This window comes from Scyliorhinus torazame, chromosome 1 (genome assembly GCF_047496885.1).
Source record: "Scyliorhinus torazame isolate Kashiwa2021f chromosome 1, sScyTor2.1, whole genome shotgun sequence".
Classification (NCBI taxonomy): domain Eukaryota; kingdom Metazoa; phylum Chordata; class Chondrichthyes; order Carcharhiniformes; family Scyliorhinidae; genus Scyliorhinus; species Scyliorhinus torazame.
In genome coordinates, this window is record NC_092707.1 from 166740408 (window position 1) to 166756450 (window position 16043).

At 50.1% G+C, this 16043-nt stretch overlaps 1 protein-coding gene across 2 annotated transcripts in view; it reads right to left on the bottom strand.

Moving 5' to 3' along the window:
• The window catches only part of LOC140416214 (chloride intracellular channel protein 4), a 197326-nt gene that overhangs the window by 72662 nt on the left and 108621 nt on the right, over positions 1–16043 (bottom strand). The gene's annotated exons all lie outside the window — the stretch shown is intronic.

Below are 16043 nucleotides of genomic sequence, written 5' to 3' on the forward strand. Positions count from 1 at the left end.
GCAATTAATCTGTCCCGAGCATTTACTTTCCATTAATGTAAATCAACAATTATAAGTATTGCATTTAATCTCTGCAGCTGGAACAAGACTCTCTGGCAAGAAATAGGGATCATTTGTATTTTTTTTAGGGTGCTAGGATTCCCTATGAGCTTCAAAATGGTGACTCTGGTGCACATGCACAATTTTGGGGTGAACTATGCCACACCCCGTATTGGTGAGGGCATTAGTTCCACACAGTGAACTGCCACTGGAATTATGTAGAACAAGCAGATGATGATGCCATTCAGTGTCCAACTCTGATTGATGCCTGCAATGCCAGTTTGGATCTCAACTCTTCAGCTAACGCTGTCTCCTAATCTTGCTCAGTTGAATACATGTTCAGCAGTTGGACAGAATCTCCACCAGCACTAGAAAAAGAGATCATTAACGTCTCGCTGCAATTACTGGTTGGCATCTTCTGACTGTTGCTTCAATTGTACAACGGTTTATGGTTGTTTGAAGTTGCCAGTGTCCACAGGGATTGACCAGGTGCTCAAGGGTTTTTTGCTGACTTCAGACGAGGAAGCACTATCAGGCAATCCTCTTGGAATATTGCATAACCTGGATTATGAGCTCAAGGTTGTCCTCCAGACCCTCTCCAATCTCCTTCATTGCAAGTCAGCAGCCCTCCCCGAGGCATGGTACAACCACTGGAGTAGCAGTGCATGGGAGCATTAGGACAGTGGAAAACATATAGAAGGTAGGCACTAAGGGAATGACACAGGGGTGACCTTTGGCCTTTGTATGCATTATAGGGGTTAAGGCATGATCTGTTGCCTCTGGCTGTGCGCCATCTTGTCCTGCAACAGACTCTGACAATTAGTGTCATGCAATCATTTTGAGTGATGTTGCTGTTGAATTTGAATAACTGGTAGTGTGTGCAACCTGTGAGACATGGGTGTGATGTGCAAGATTAGTGTGTGAGGGTGCGGTAAAATGTATGAATGCCTGGCATGAGCACTGACTTGGTCGTTGTTGGTAGTTGAGTGATGTGGGTGGAGTGAATAGAGCAGCATTTGAGCTACTGGTGAAATTGGTAGGATATGTTTTTTGAAAACCCATTCACTGACCTTGATCAGTCCTGTGAGGTTACTGAACCTCTTACAGCACTGCACTTAAGTCCTCAGGGCTTAACTCCTGGGTGGAATTTTCCATTTTCTGCACTGCACTGAGGTGAAAAAACCGTTGTGCAGCTCACAGGCTGCATAACTGACTTTTCTCGTCAGATAATCCAGCGCTTTGTGCAAAACTAATCTGCAGGTGTGGCCCTTGCTGACAGATGGGGCCAGAAAAAGCCAAGAATCCCGAGATCAAGGCACCCACGGACATGGGGGACCACACCCCATAGATACATGCCCCCAGCCCCACACGTACAAGGGAAACCACCCCCGGCCAATAAGGGAACCTCCAAACAATGGAGCTCCCCTGAGGACATCCAGGCACTGCCCCTGACACTGAGTACCATGGGACAGTGCCAGGGTGCCTAGGGACGGTGCCAGTTGCAAATCTTGTCGATGTCATGCTGGTGAGAGGGGATTTCCAAATGTGGGGGACGATATGGCATGGAAGGTCGCTAATTATATTTAAATGTATTAAAATGAGGTTTCTGACCTTCCTGGGTATGAACCTCATTACATTACTGACAGGGAGCAGGGAGAATCAGAAAACAACATCTCACTCTCGAGATTCTCGTTCTGAGTCTCGAGATATTTTGCACCCACGCTGCTGTTTGCAATCACGGCGAACGCGGGGGCAAGGTGGCAGCATTGGCAATGACCATGAATATCAGCTCCCACTGCCTTCTCATCATGAGTCTGGGGAGTCCTTCTGGCTCCAGTAGATGTAAGAAATCACCCCTATTTTTCACCTTCTCTCCCAGGCTCTTCAGTGCAGCATCTGTAAAACGCAGAGCTCGGTCTCTGCTCTGTTTACTGCTCTATTGTGCCATTCTTCAATGTTTCTGGATGTTCAGACACAAAGCACCTCTCTTTTAAGAGGTGTGGTCGAGCTTTAAGTGGAGCGAACCAATCACAGTACTTTCCCCCACCTCCCATTAATGTACCCAGCCAATCAAAAGTTTACGTGCTGCCTGCATCGGAATCAAGGGTCAGTGCCCATTTTCAGGGGGCCTCGAGCTTAACTCCATCTGGAAACATAATGGGCAGGATTCTACGTAGCCCGACGCCACACGCAGTCAAAAGGCCGTTGGCACATCGTCAGCTGGCTCACCTACGATGCCCCCCGATGGGCCGATTTCGCGACGGCCGCGTGTGGTCTCAGTGGCCGGGAACCTGGCATGGTGGCTGCGGACGGTGTCCAGCGCCATCACACTCATCCGGGATCCTTGCCGCTGATCGGGGGGCTGCTGCTAGGGCTGGGGGGAGGGGTGGGGGATGGACTGTGGGGTCGGGGTGGGTGGGTTAAGATTCCAGCACGGCCCGCGTCATGGTTTCTGGCGTGATCGGTGCGGCTCGTCAGCCCTGCACATACGCGGCCAGGGATGCAGCGATTCCCCGGCCATTTTCTTCGCGATCCGCAGGTGTTCCACAAGGTGCTGGTGCAAGCCCCTCACCGGTACTGGAATCGGTGAGGGATTGGAGCCGATTTTCCCGCCGTGAATCACCCAGGGAGTCTCCGTTGGCCTCAGGAACGGAGAATTCTGCCCATTTACCTGAATTTAACACTAATCGGTGAATGAAGAGGGTGAGGTAACATATCTGTTATTAAGTGAAACTCAATCTAAACCGATTTCTACATAATTTATGGATGTAGATATCCTTTATGTTATGAAATAGCCAGGAAAACCCCTACTCTTTGTGGCATAATGTGACTGAAAGCTCAGAAGGAGGACTGGGGAGATGGGACTCCTTTCTGAGCAGTTTTTCCCATCGTCTTGACTGCATCTGACCTGTCTGTGCTCCCCGCTGGTGAAAAATGAAGCGTTCGTCATGCTGATATTGTATTTCCTGGAATTGCCAAAGTTTACTGCTCTTCACGGAGGACCTGTCTTAAAATTATAGCAGAAGGAGGAAATTTTTAAACTAATCACAAGTACTGACAGCACTTGATCTGCGTAAAGCAGGCACAACATAAATGTTGTTAATCAGATTAGACGCATCAGGCATAAAATTAACTTTACACTACAAGACATAAATATAGGGCGCAATTCAGCAGACAAAAGTTAAAGACCATTTTTGCGTGCATTTAGCGGAGTGTTTCACGTAGGCTGCGTTGGCAAGTTCGCAACCTGTATTCAACTGCACTTAGTCCCAAAATCGAGCCCTCACGTGAATATTGTCATTTCTGGCTCCCTTGCTGACTGGTTAGCCTCTTGCGCTTCAGCTGCTTGCCGCTAACAAAGGGGAGCTGCTTTTAAGTGTTCCCTCACAACTCACTCCCAGTCAGCACAGAAACATGCCAGCGTACACATCTGCTCCTCACTTTGACGATGCCAACCCTGTCATGGCTTCTCGACATCGTCGATGAGAGGGGTGCCTTGTTCCCCTGAGGGGGTTGGAGGACCAGCAGCAGGGTCAATAATGCCACCTGGGAGCCAGTGGTAGCTGCTGTCAGTGTGGGCAGCATGACTAGGAGGACTGCTGTCCAATGTAGGAAGAAGACCAATGACCTCCAGCAAGCTGCAAGACTAAGTTACAATCTCTCTCCAAGCATTATTTCCACCTGCCATCCTTCAAATTGCTGACGCCCTCCTCCTTCCCCCCAATCTACTGGCCTCGCATCCTCGCCACATCCGATTTTCAAGCTTGTTCCTCAGAACCCCTGACACCCGCCAGCATTAGGGGCTGGTTTAGCACAGGGCTAAATTGCTAGCTTTGAAAGCAGACCAAGCAGGCCAGCAGCACAGTTCAATTCCCGTACCAGCCTCCCCGAACAGGCGCCGGAATGTGGCGACTAGGGGCTAATCACAGTAACTTCATTTGAAGCCTACTTGTGACAATGAGCGATTTTCATTTCACAACCCTTTCATGTCTAGGTGTGATGACCATACATGCCACCTGCTGTAGACACCCCTGGCCTGCCAAGCGTGCGGCTCAAAATGCCCTCTCTTTGTTGCCACAGGAGAAGATAGCCCATAATAAGAGGGAAAGGGCAAAGACAGGTCGAGGAATCTCAGAGATTCAAGTCCTCATCCCCAATGAGGTATGTGCCCTGGAGATCGCGGGGTTGCCAGAGGAGAGAGCAGTGCCCGACAGTGAGGTTGGCCTGCGCCAGGGAGGTGAGGATCCACTGCCCTTTCATCCAGATGACATGTCTCAAGTGAGTTGTTGATGTCTGACAAAATTATCCTTCTCGCACACTGACCACATGTCCATTGTCTCACAGGTTCACCACGGCAGCATGGTCGCATAATGGTTAGCACAGTTGCTTCACAGCTGCAGGGTCTCAGGTTCGATTCCCGGCTTGGGTCACTGTCTGTGCGGAGTCTGCACATCCTCCCCGTGTGTGCGTGCGTTTCCTCCGGGTGCTCCGGTTTCCTCCCACATTCCAAAGATGTACGGGTTAGGTGGATTGGCCGTGATAAATTGCCCTTAGTGTCCAAAATTGCCCTTAGTGTTGGGTGGGGTTACTGGTTATGGGGATAGGGTGGAGGTGTTGACCTTGGGTGGGGTGCTCTTTCCAAGAGCCGGTGCAGACTCGATGGGCCGAATGGCCTCCTTCTGCACTGTAAATTCTGCACTGTAAATTCTGCACTGTAAATTCTGCACTGTAAATTCTATTCTATTCTCTCTGATGAGGCCAGGCTACCCAGAGTCCTGACAACTCAAGCTTCTGCAGCTCATTCCCATGGAGTCCCCCAGGGCCCACGGCCTGCCACCAAGGAAATGATGGCGGTCTCCAGTTCTTCTCATTTCCCCCCTCCTGACACCGATGCATCTCAAGGGCAGCGGGCAGAACAGGGTGGCACACGGCACCTGTGACCCCAGTAAGTAGGCTGGAGCCCTCCGGCTCCAGGTCCTCCAGAGGACATCTGCCAATTGCAGCAAACTCCACAAAGTGCCAAAGACATCAGGCTGCCTCCACCTCCGATGTTCATCTTGGGGACACCTCTAGATGAAGCACTAGACCACAGAAGATCAAGAAGAGAGAGGATCACGGAGTGGTCACTGATAAGGTCACTATTTGTAGCTGGGGGAATGGTAATCTATCAAATTGAAATGTTCACCAGCTCTGGGTCACTGTCCATGTGGAGATTGAACATTCTCCCCATTCATGCGTGGATTTCGCCCCCACAACCCAAAAGATGTGCAGAGTAGGTGGATTGGCCACGCTAAATTGCCCCTTAATTGGAAAAAATGAATTAGGTAATCTGAATTGATTTTTTTTTTTTTTAATTGAAATTTTCACTATGAAAACACGACACTAATCTTCACAGCGGGACTGCCGCCACCCCTACCTTCCCTGGGCACAGTGGTCCAAGATCAAAATCTCCCGATGCAGACCTCGTTCAGAGGGTGGGTGTGAGTGCACAGCCAGCAGAAAGACAAGAGTCAGACTTTGGAATAAACTGAGGAGCACCAGAGCTTTCCTCACAGCGAGTGATGATCACTCTCCTGCCTTGTGTAGCGACCCGCTGACAGTGCCAACACAGGCCCATCACCCTGGAGTGATGTCACACAGCCCCTGGGAGGGTGGAACAGGGTGGTTGGGGAGGAGGCGATGTGATGGCAGGGGAGGGGGGGAATTGGGGGAGAGTGGGGGATGAAGTGGGCAGGGGAAATGTGCAGGTGATGGGGGAGTCGGGGATGAGGGGGTGGCAGAAAAGGAGGGTGGTGCATTGAGCTGACGGACACAGCCTTATTCTCTGAGAATGTGGAAATGATGAGGGCCTCCCTGGTCCTCCTCGCATGTCGGAGCCTCGCCGCAGCCTGTCCTCCATCTTCTGACCCCTCCTCAGGCTCTTTTCCCAGCCCCTCTTGGTCTATCTCTGCCTCCTCAAATGAGGCCGTATGTCCCTGCGCCTCCTCCTCCTCCAGCATGTCACCCTGCAGCTGTGCCAGATTGTGAACCGTACAGCAGACCACCACAAAAAGGGTGACCCTCGGGGGGGGGGGGGGGTACTGCAGGGCACTGCCAGAGTGCTCAAGGTATCATAGAATCACTACAGTGCAGAAGGGGGCTATTCAGCCCATCAAGTCTGCACTGATCTTCTGAAAGAACACCCTGCCTAGGCCCACTCGCTCACCCTATCCCCGTAAATCAGGAACCCCATGTAGCGCACAATGACTCACGAGAGACGAATAGAGATGAAGTTGATGAGGCTTTATTAAGCGTGACTTGTTCCCCGCAGTTCAGCAACAGACTGGAGCTGCGGGAGAATTCCTGGTTCTTATACTCCGCCTTCAGGGCGGAGCTAGAGGTCAACAGCCAACCAGGACCCAGGATCTGTCAGCCAATGACATCACGGCTTCACAGTCCCACATGACCCCTAATGCATACTACCACATTCACCCCTTGTTAAAAATGAACCCGGCGGGGTGGTGCTTCGCATGGTGCTAGGGGTTTACAAGGCTGGTCCTGGGAGGAAAAACTTTTTTTTTTTTTGCCTATCATTACAGTGCCCTACACTTTGCTCTACACTGGGCTATGTACAGGGTTTGTGAACTATTTACAATATTCGTAAGAAGAAAAAAAACATTCTCGTTAAAGTCCACAACATTCTTGTGTTACACCGATGCCACGAGTCGAGCGGACGGTCTGGTCTTCCTTGTCGATCGCCTCAGCCCCAGTGGTGGTGCAGGTGCTTGTTCCAGCGTTGTCGTCTCCGGGAGCTTTACGGTGTCTGCTTCTGCTTCACTCCTGGTCGGACATGGGAGGAGGACCGATCCTCCCGGGAAGGGGGCGGTCGCGGGGTGCGCCGGTGGCAGGGAGGGGGTGATTGGTGTCGGGGGGGGTGCGTGTTGCCGGCGGGCGCCAGGTCTTGCAGGGAGAGAGTGTCTTGTCGGCTGTCGGGGTACTCCATGTAGGCGTACTGCGGGTTCGCGTGGAGGAGGTGAACCCTCTCGACCAACGGGTCCAACTTGTGCGCCCGCACATGTTTCCGGAGCAAGATGGGTCCTGAGGCCGCCAGCCAGGTCGGCAGCGACGTTCCAGAGGAGGACTTCCTGGGGAAGACAAGGAGGCGCTCATGAGGCGTTTGATTAGTGGTAGTACACAGCAGCGACCGGATGGAGTAGAGAGCGTCCGGGAGGACCTCCTGCCACCGTGAAACTGGGAGATCCCTGGACCGTAGGGCCAGTAGGACGGTCTTCCAGACCGTGCCGTTCTCCCTCTCTACTTGCCCGTTCCCCCGGGGGTTGTAGCTGGTCGTCCTGCTCGAGGCTATACCCTTGCTGAGCAGGAGCTGGCGCAGCTCGTCACTCATGAAGGAGAACCCCCTGTCGCTATGGATATATGCGGGGCAACCGAACAGTGTGAATATGGTGTTAAGGGCTTTAATAACTGTGGCCGCTGTCATGTTGGGGCAGGGGATGGCGAAAGGGAAACGAGAGTACTCGTCCACCACGTTCAGGAAGTATGTGTTGCGGTCGGTGGAGGGGAGGGGCCCTTTGAAATCCAGACTGAGGCGTTCAAAGGGACGGGAAGCCTTGATCAGGTGCGCTCTATCCGGCCTGAAAAAGTGCGGTTTGCACTCTGCGCAGATGTGGCAGTTCCTGGTGAGTGTACGGAGTGGGATCCTGCAGCTAGGGAAATCTTTTGCGTACTGGGACGGATGGTCAAAAAACAGTGTCTTACCGTGTCGGGGTGGATGAAGCTTTCTGTGCTCCCGGAGTCGATCAGGCATGGTGTCTCGTGTCCGTTGATCAGCACCGTTGTTGTCATCGTCTGGAGCGTCCGGGGCCATGCTTGGTCCAGCGTCACTGAGGCCAGACGTGGTCGCAGTGTCTCAGCGTCTTCTTCGAACCCCGTGGAGCCGTCGATGCTGGGGTCCATTGTTGTCGTCCAAGATGGCGGCGGGGGTGAACAAAATGGCCGCCCCCATGCATCGCACATGGCTGGGGGGTCCCAAGATGGCGGCGGGGGTGGACAAAATGGCCGCCCCCATGCATCGCACATGGCTGGGGGGTCACAAGATGGCGGCGCCCATCCTCCCCTCGTGGTGGCCGGGACCCAAAATGGCGGCGCCTGCGGGTCGCACATGGGGCGCTGGGGGGGTTGGGGAGCGTTTGGGATGCGCTGGACTCTTTCTTCTCCGGGGACAGCGGCGACCCTCCGGGACCGGCACACAGCCGCGAAATGGCCCTTTTTGCCGCAGCTCTTGCAAATCGCTGCGCGGGCCGGGCAGCGCTGCCGGGGGTGTTTCGCCTGGCTGCAGAACTAGCAGCGGGCCCCCCCGGGATGATCTGGCGCTTTAACCGCGCAAGCCTGTGAGGGGGGGGGTTTGTCGCGACGGGGGTCCACGGAGCCCAAGGGGCTGCCGCGCAGTCGGGGCCGTACGCGCGGGCGTTTTGCGCGGCCACATCTAGGGAGGCTGCGAGGGCCCGTGCCTCTGAGAGTCCTAGCGACTCTTTTTCTAAAAGTCTTTGGCGAATTTGGGGAGAGGCCATACCTGCCACGAACGCATCGCGAATTAACATGTCCGTGTGTTCAGCCGTGTTTACTGGCGGGCAGCTGCAGGCCCGTCCCAAAAATCGAAGCGCGGCGTAGAATCCGTCTAGCGATTCTCCGGGACTTTGCCGTCTCGTTGCGAGTTGGTAGCGTGCGTAGACCTGGATCACTGGGCGAACGTAGACGCTCTTTAGTGCTGCGAACGCCGTCTGGAAATCCTCTGCGTCTTCTATGAGAGGGAAAATTTCCGGGCTTACCCTCGAATGCAGGACCTGCAGTTTCTGGTCTTCTGTGATCCGGCTGGGGGCCGTTCGGAGGTCGCCTTCGAAACAAGTCTGCCAGTGTTTAAAAATTGCTGCTGAGTTCACTGCGTGGGGGCTGATCCTCAGGCATTCCGGGAAGATCCTGAGCTCCATAGTCCTTTAAGCACGCTTAATAAATTGTAGCGCACAATGACTCACGAGAGACGAATAGAGATGAAGTCGATGAGGCTTTATTAAGCGTGACTTGTTCCCCGCAGTTCAGCAACAGACTGGAGCTGCGGGGAGAACTTCTGGTTCTTATACTCCGCCTTCAGGGCGGAGCTAGAGATCAACAGCCAACCAGGACCCGGGATCTGTCAGCCAATGGCATCACGGCTTCACAGTCCCACATGACCCCGAATGCATACTACCACACTCCACTCATCTTTTTGGACAATAAGAGGCAATTTAGCACGGTTAATCGCCCTAACATGCACATCTTTGAAATGTGGAAGGAAACCGGAGCACCCAGAGGAAACCCATGCAGACGCGAGGAAAATGTACGAACAATCACCCAAGGTCGGAATTGAACCTAGGTTCCTGGCACTGAGGCAATTGTGCTAACAGTGCCACCACAGCAGCCCATTGCACCGCTCAATGACAGCACAGGTGGCAGCCTGAGCCTCATTTTATTGGGTTTCCGCCTCAGTCTCAGGCCTCTGCACCAACGTCATCAGCCATCTCATCAGCGAGTATCCCTTGTCCCCCATGAACTAACCCGTCATCCTGGGGTGGTTCTCGAAGATATCGGGAATCTCGGAGTGCCCCAGGATGTAGCTGGCATGCACACCCCAGCGTGTAGCACGCACAAACATGCATGATTCAGAGGTGCAGATCACATACGATCTGAACATTCAAGGACTTGAACCCCTTCCTGTTAATGTAGGGCACTCCCTGATGCACCGGTGCTCACAGGGTGACATGCATGCCTTTGATCGCCCCTGGTACTGGGGAATTCCGGCAATGGCGACAAATCCTACAGCCTGTGCATCTTGATGGTTCAGGTGGAAGATGGTATAGTCTGATGCCCTGCAAACAGAGAATCAGTCACCTCCCGGATGCACGTCTGGCTGAAGATTGTGATATACCACACAGGTCCCCGCTCGAGCCCTGAGATGATCCAGCAGCATAGGCATTTAGGGCTGCAGTGACCTACACGGCCACCGGGAGCGGCTGTCCTCCTCTGCGAAGACGTGGCACAGGTGACGCATTGTCTCCCTGTTGAGACGGAGTCTTCCATGGCATATACCATCAGCTCATGGAACGACCAATGACACCTGTACAACTTGGGCCGTCGCTGGGCTCCCATTCCGGCCCCCTCCTCAGCCTGATGATCCCCAAGCCTCCCCATGACTTTCCCACCTTCTCTCAAGAGTGCCATCCAGCGAGCCAGTTGTGCTGGCAAACCTTGCTCTGCACACTCAACCCCGGCCATATCAGGAGCCCGTAGACCTCAGACTCTGCCGGGAAGAGTAGGGAGGCCATGTTTAGTTGCCTTCTCTTTACTCACACACTTACCCTTTCACAGCAAGAGGATCCTGAATGGTGAAGTCCTGCTCTTTAGTGTTTGATTGTTCGCAGCTGCCTTTATGCTGCTGACACTCCGAGAGTTCAGGAAAACGGTTCAGGCATCAAAGATTGCTGGACATGCAGTGCACTAATCATCCTTTGAGACATGGCACCTGTGCCTTCAAGGAAGCAGTTGCAAGTTGAGGAGCGTGAAGTGTTCTCACAATTAACACAACTAATTCCTCATTTGAAGAAGCCTTCAGCTATGAAGCTAGAGGCTGCCCACAGTGAAAGGGAGTGAAATTGAATTTGAGGATAGAAGCTGCAGCAAAGCTCTGTCCTGGGGGAGTTTGGTAGGACAGACAGGCTGCAGCTGTTATGGGTCCCCACAATATTTAAAGATGTCTTAAAGGCCCTCCGGCCCCGCTCAGTGGCGACCCCCAACCTGGAATGCTCCAGCCCCCCAATCAAGCCCAACCCCTGAAGGTACCCCCCAACCCTGCCTTCCCAAGCACTGGGGCAGTCGCTCCGGTGCCCTGAACTGCATGCCGGAAAAAGGAAGGGGCTACTCACGACATCACTTCCCCTCAGTAGCAATTGCACCAGCTTCCCGTTTCTGAAAAGGAGTACTAAACGACATCCGCGTGACTTCCTGTTGGGGAGTCAGGTAATTCCCAGGATGCCGCTGCACTCAACTTCAATCTCGTTAATGAGATTGAAATGAATGCAAATTATGGTTGAAGATATTCTTGTCGTTTTTGGGCGAGGTCCGGAACTCACGAACGGGTGGGCCAGGTAAATTGCAAAATGGTTCACGTGAATCTTAATTTGTCCTCTCCAACTATTCGCCTGGAGTGCCCAGATCCACAGCGGGCGCAACACACTAACTGAATCGTGCCCATGTCATTTTCAGTCCAGTGGTAGAGTTCCAACCAAGCAGTTTCTTTCATTTGCTTAAAAAATTATTGTGGTGCTTTTATGAAATTCTTTTCACTTATGTTAATTCTATTGCCATCATTGTGTGAAGGAACCAGGCTACAGAGACCACAAAAGGGTTGACATGTGACCTCATGTCTGTGCAGGAGCAGCGGAAAGAGTCACTACAACTGACGGTCCCCATGTCAAGATTCTTGTGTCTGATTGTTTTCCAAAGACTCCGACTTGAAAACATGTGTGGATGCCTTCGAGCATAACTTTATTTATGCCCCTTATAATTCAATAGCCTGACCAGGCAGAAATACAACAACATCTTGCATGTCCATCGTGTGTCAAAGTAATTTAGATGAAAGAGGAAAAAAGAGTGGATATGGAAAAAATGGAGAGGATTAGTGGGGGGAATGAGACGACCAAAAGCATGGTCAGAATAAAGAGCTTCCAGGAGATTTTTGCAATCAGGCAAGAGGGTGGCAAGGAGCAGAGAACCAGGCAAGAGGATCTCAAAGATAGGGGTTGTCTGGCGGCACGTGGCTCAGTGATTAGCACTGGGACTGCAGCGCTGAGGACCCAGGTTCGAATCCCGGCTCTGGGTTACTGTCCGTGTGGAGTTGCACATTCTCTGCATGGGTTTCACCCCCACAACTCAAAGATGTGCAGGTTAGGTCGATTGGCCACGCTAATTTGCCCCTTAATTGGAAAAAAAAATAATTGGGTACTCGAAATTTTAAAAAGAAAAAAAAAATAGGGGTTGTCACATCATGTGGATATTGTAAAGTACATAAAGGGTTAATGTAATCTTACTACTCTAGTCACTAGATGGTGTTATAGAGCAACCGTATAAATATCACATGCTTCTCTGACTTCTGAGAGATAGATAGAGATAGATGGAGATAGCAAGACAGAGTAGCTGTGAGATAGTTGAACTAATAGTATAGTTAATAGTGTAGGTGTGCAGTGTAATCTTTATGTAACAAATTTGTTAGTAATATGTTCAAACATAATTCAGTGTAGTGTAATAAATTAGCTTTGTTGGGGCGGCATGGTGGCACAGTGGTTAGCATTGCTGCCTACGGCACTGAGGACCCGGGTTCAGTCCCAACCATCATCACGTCAAATTAGCAGAGTTGGTACTTGCTCAAAGTCCAGAAATCAAACCGGTTTTTCGGGAAAAGGAGACACAAGATCAACATCACAAGCACAAGAAAAAGAACACAATCTTTTCAGATATCTGATACTCAACTTCCTGGTGCAACTACCAATCAGCAGTTGGAAAATTCTGATTCACGGACAGTTGGATTGAGAAGATCAACGAGATCAAGAAAGAAACCTGATTGTCTCAATTTCTGAACTGTAAAACACTGATTTAACTCATGTGTAACTTTTAATGATGTTCATTAACAATTCCCATTCAGTACCTGTACGTATATTTGAATGCAACTTCAAACTTTTCAAAAGGGGGAATGTCACAATATGTGGATATTGTAAAGCACATAAAGGATTAATGCAATGTTACTACTCTAGTCACCAGATGGTGCATTAGAGCAACCACATAAATATCACATGCCTCCATGACATCTGCGAGATATATAGAGATAGATGGAGATAGATGGAGAGAGCAAGACAGAATCCAAAAGAACAATGAACAAAGAAATGTACAGCACAGGAACAGGCCCTTCGGCCCTCCAAGCCTGCGCTGACCATGCTGCCCATCTGAACTAAAATCTTCTACACTTCCGGGGTCCGTATCCCTCTATTCCCATCCTATTCATGTATTTGTCAAGATGCCCCTTAAACGTCACTATCGTCCCTGCTTCCACCACCTCTTCCGGCAGCGAGCTCCAGGCACCCACTACCCTCTGTGTAAAACAACTTGCCTCGTACATCTCCTCTAAACCTTGCCCCTCGCACCTTAAACCTATGCCCCCTAGTAATTGACCCCTCTACCCTGTGAAAAAGTCTCTGACTATCCACCCTGTCTATGCCTCTCATAATTTTGTAGACCTCTATCAGGTTGCCCCTCAACCTCCGTCGTTCCAATGAGAATAAACCAAGTTTGTTCAATCTCTCCTCATAGCTAATACCCTCCATACCAGGCAACATCCTGGTAAATCTCTTCTGCACCCTCTCTAAAGCCTCCACATCCTTCTGGTAGTGTGGCACCAGAATTGAACACTATACTCCAAGTGTGGCCTAACTAAGGTTCTATACAGCTGCAATATGACTTGCCAATTTTTATACTCAATGCCCCGGCCAATGAAGGCAAGAATGCCATATGCCTTCGTGACTACCTTCTCCACCTGTGTTGCCCCTTTCAGTAGTTGTGAGATAGTTGAACTAATAGCATGGTTAATAGTGTAGATGGGTCGGGTAATCTTTACTTAACTAATTCCTTAGTAATATGTTTGATTCTAATTCAGTGTATTATAATAAATTAGCTTTGTTTATTAAACACAGCTCGCTGTTCTTTGTTAGCACTTCAACCTTCACCATCCTGAAAGAACTAAAACAAAGAACTAAAACAAAGGGGTTGTTACTGAACATGCAGCCACTAATGCTGGAGCAGAGAAATACAAAGACAAAGAATAATGCATGGATGTAGGAAGAAGCATATAAGGAGGTGTGAGGCAATGCAAGTTTTTGACAGTGTGGATGAAAAACTGAAGTCAATTTGCAGGGAGAAGCTCAGAGATGACAGTGGCAATAGAAATATGGGACTTTACCTGGGTGAGAATGTTTATGAAGAACTGAAGGAAAGAGATCAGGTGAGAGGGCATTGGAGGTGCCAAGATCTCGTGAGATGATGAAAGTGTAGACCAGGATTTTAGTAATATCGGAGAACAGATAATTTCAGGGGGGGGGGCAATGCTGCAGAGGTTTTAAAAATATAGTTTTAGCATTACAACAGATGTGTGAGGAAGCGGAGTTTTGAATTGAGTAGTATGCCAAGATTCCACAGCTCCCGATTTAAGCTGAAGTGGCAGATGTGAAGGCTGGTGGAGTCAAGTGTTAAGTATATATTAATTTTACATTTAATTGTATGCAGTTGGTGGGCATTAACTGTGGATTCACTTACGCTCCTATAAATAGGAAGGGTTCATCCCAAAAGAGTATAAATCGGAAGGGATGGTGCCTGACTGGCTCAGTTAGTCGAGCTCATGGGTGGGAGTTTTCACTCCCACTTCATCCTCCCTGGTGGCTTGCTTTCCGGCAGCGGAGGTGGCCCGTCATTGGCCAGCGGCAGGGTCTTCCGGAACATGATGGTCCTTGTCCCTGAGCTAAAGGCCGCAGATTCAAGTCCCACTCCAGGCCGAGTTGGCCATGGGGTGAGTGTCAGTTTCAGTTGTTGCCATTACAAATGGGCCAATTGATTTGTAATGGGTTTACGAAAAAGGTATAAATAGGAACAGACTGAAACTGTCGTGGTTGGATTATGAGGTGCATGTTTGTAATGTGTGTGAAGATTGGTTCCAGTCTTATCCTTGACCACTGGGCTTTATAGAGTGGAAAATCATAGTCAGGGGACGCAGGAAAATGATGAATAACTGAGAACCAGGGATGGATTCCTCAAGTACAGCAAAGGAGATTGTACTGGCAGAGAAGGAGCATCAGAGATCTTTTTCTTAAAGTAAGAGTTCATTTTTTTAAAATAACATGAATTTAAATTGTACCTTGTCCCATCTCTTAAAAAAACTCAAAGCATTCCACACCCAATGCATTACTTTGAAGTGCAGTGGCTCATGTTAAGCAGGGAAATATAATAGTCACTTTGCTCAGCAAAAACCAACAGGCAGCAATATGATAAATGGCTAGCCAATCTGTTGTGATGATCAAATATATATAATTTACAGTGCAGAAGGAGGCCATTCGGCCCATCGAGTCTGTACCGGCTCTTGGAAAGAGCACCCTACCCAAGCCCACACCACCCTATCCCCATAACCCAGTAACCCCATTCAACCTACACTAAGGGCAATTTTTGGACACTAAGGGCAATTTAGCATGGCCAATCCACCTAACCTGCACATCTTTGGACTGTGGGAGGAAACCGGAGCACCCGGAGGAAACCCACGCACACACGGGGAGAACGTGCAGACTCCGCACAGACAGTGACCCAGCCGGGAATCGAATCTGGGACCCTGGAGCTGTGAAGCAATTGCACTAACCACTATGCTACCGTGCTGCCCATGATGTTGTCTGAGGGATAGATACTAAGCAGAACACCAGGAGAACATCCTGCTCTATTTCAATGTTGGATCTTTATTTTCCACCTCAACTAACAGATCAGACAGCTGACCATCTAAACTGAAGGATTGTACTTGTAACAGAACCGTACCAACTCAGTGATGTACTGGAGTATTGGCCTACAATATGTACTGAAGTGCTGAACTGGAGCTTGAATCTCACAGCTTCATCTAGCTTCAGCAGATGAGTATAAAAATACTTTCCTTTTTATAAGCAGTCAATATTAACATACCTATTACAGATCCAATAATGTTTCGGATCAATTTTGGCAAAAGTGGTTAAGAGGGTCCATTGCGAAAGCTACTTCTGTTGGTATTTACAAAATTATTTGCTTGCAATATGAAGGTTTTAAACCCATTTTGACAATTTTTGTTTTCTTCTCGTGAAATTGGTAACCATGGGGCATTAGCTGGAAGACCACTTTAAATTTTCAGCATGACATCCATGAAC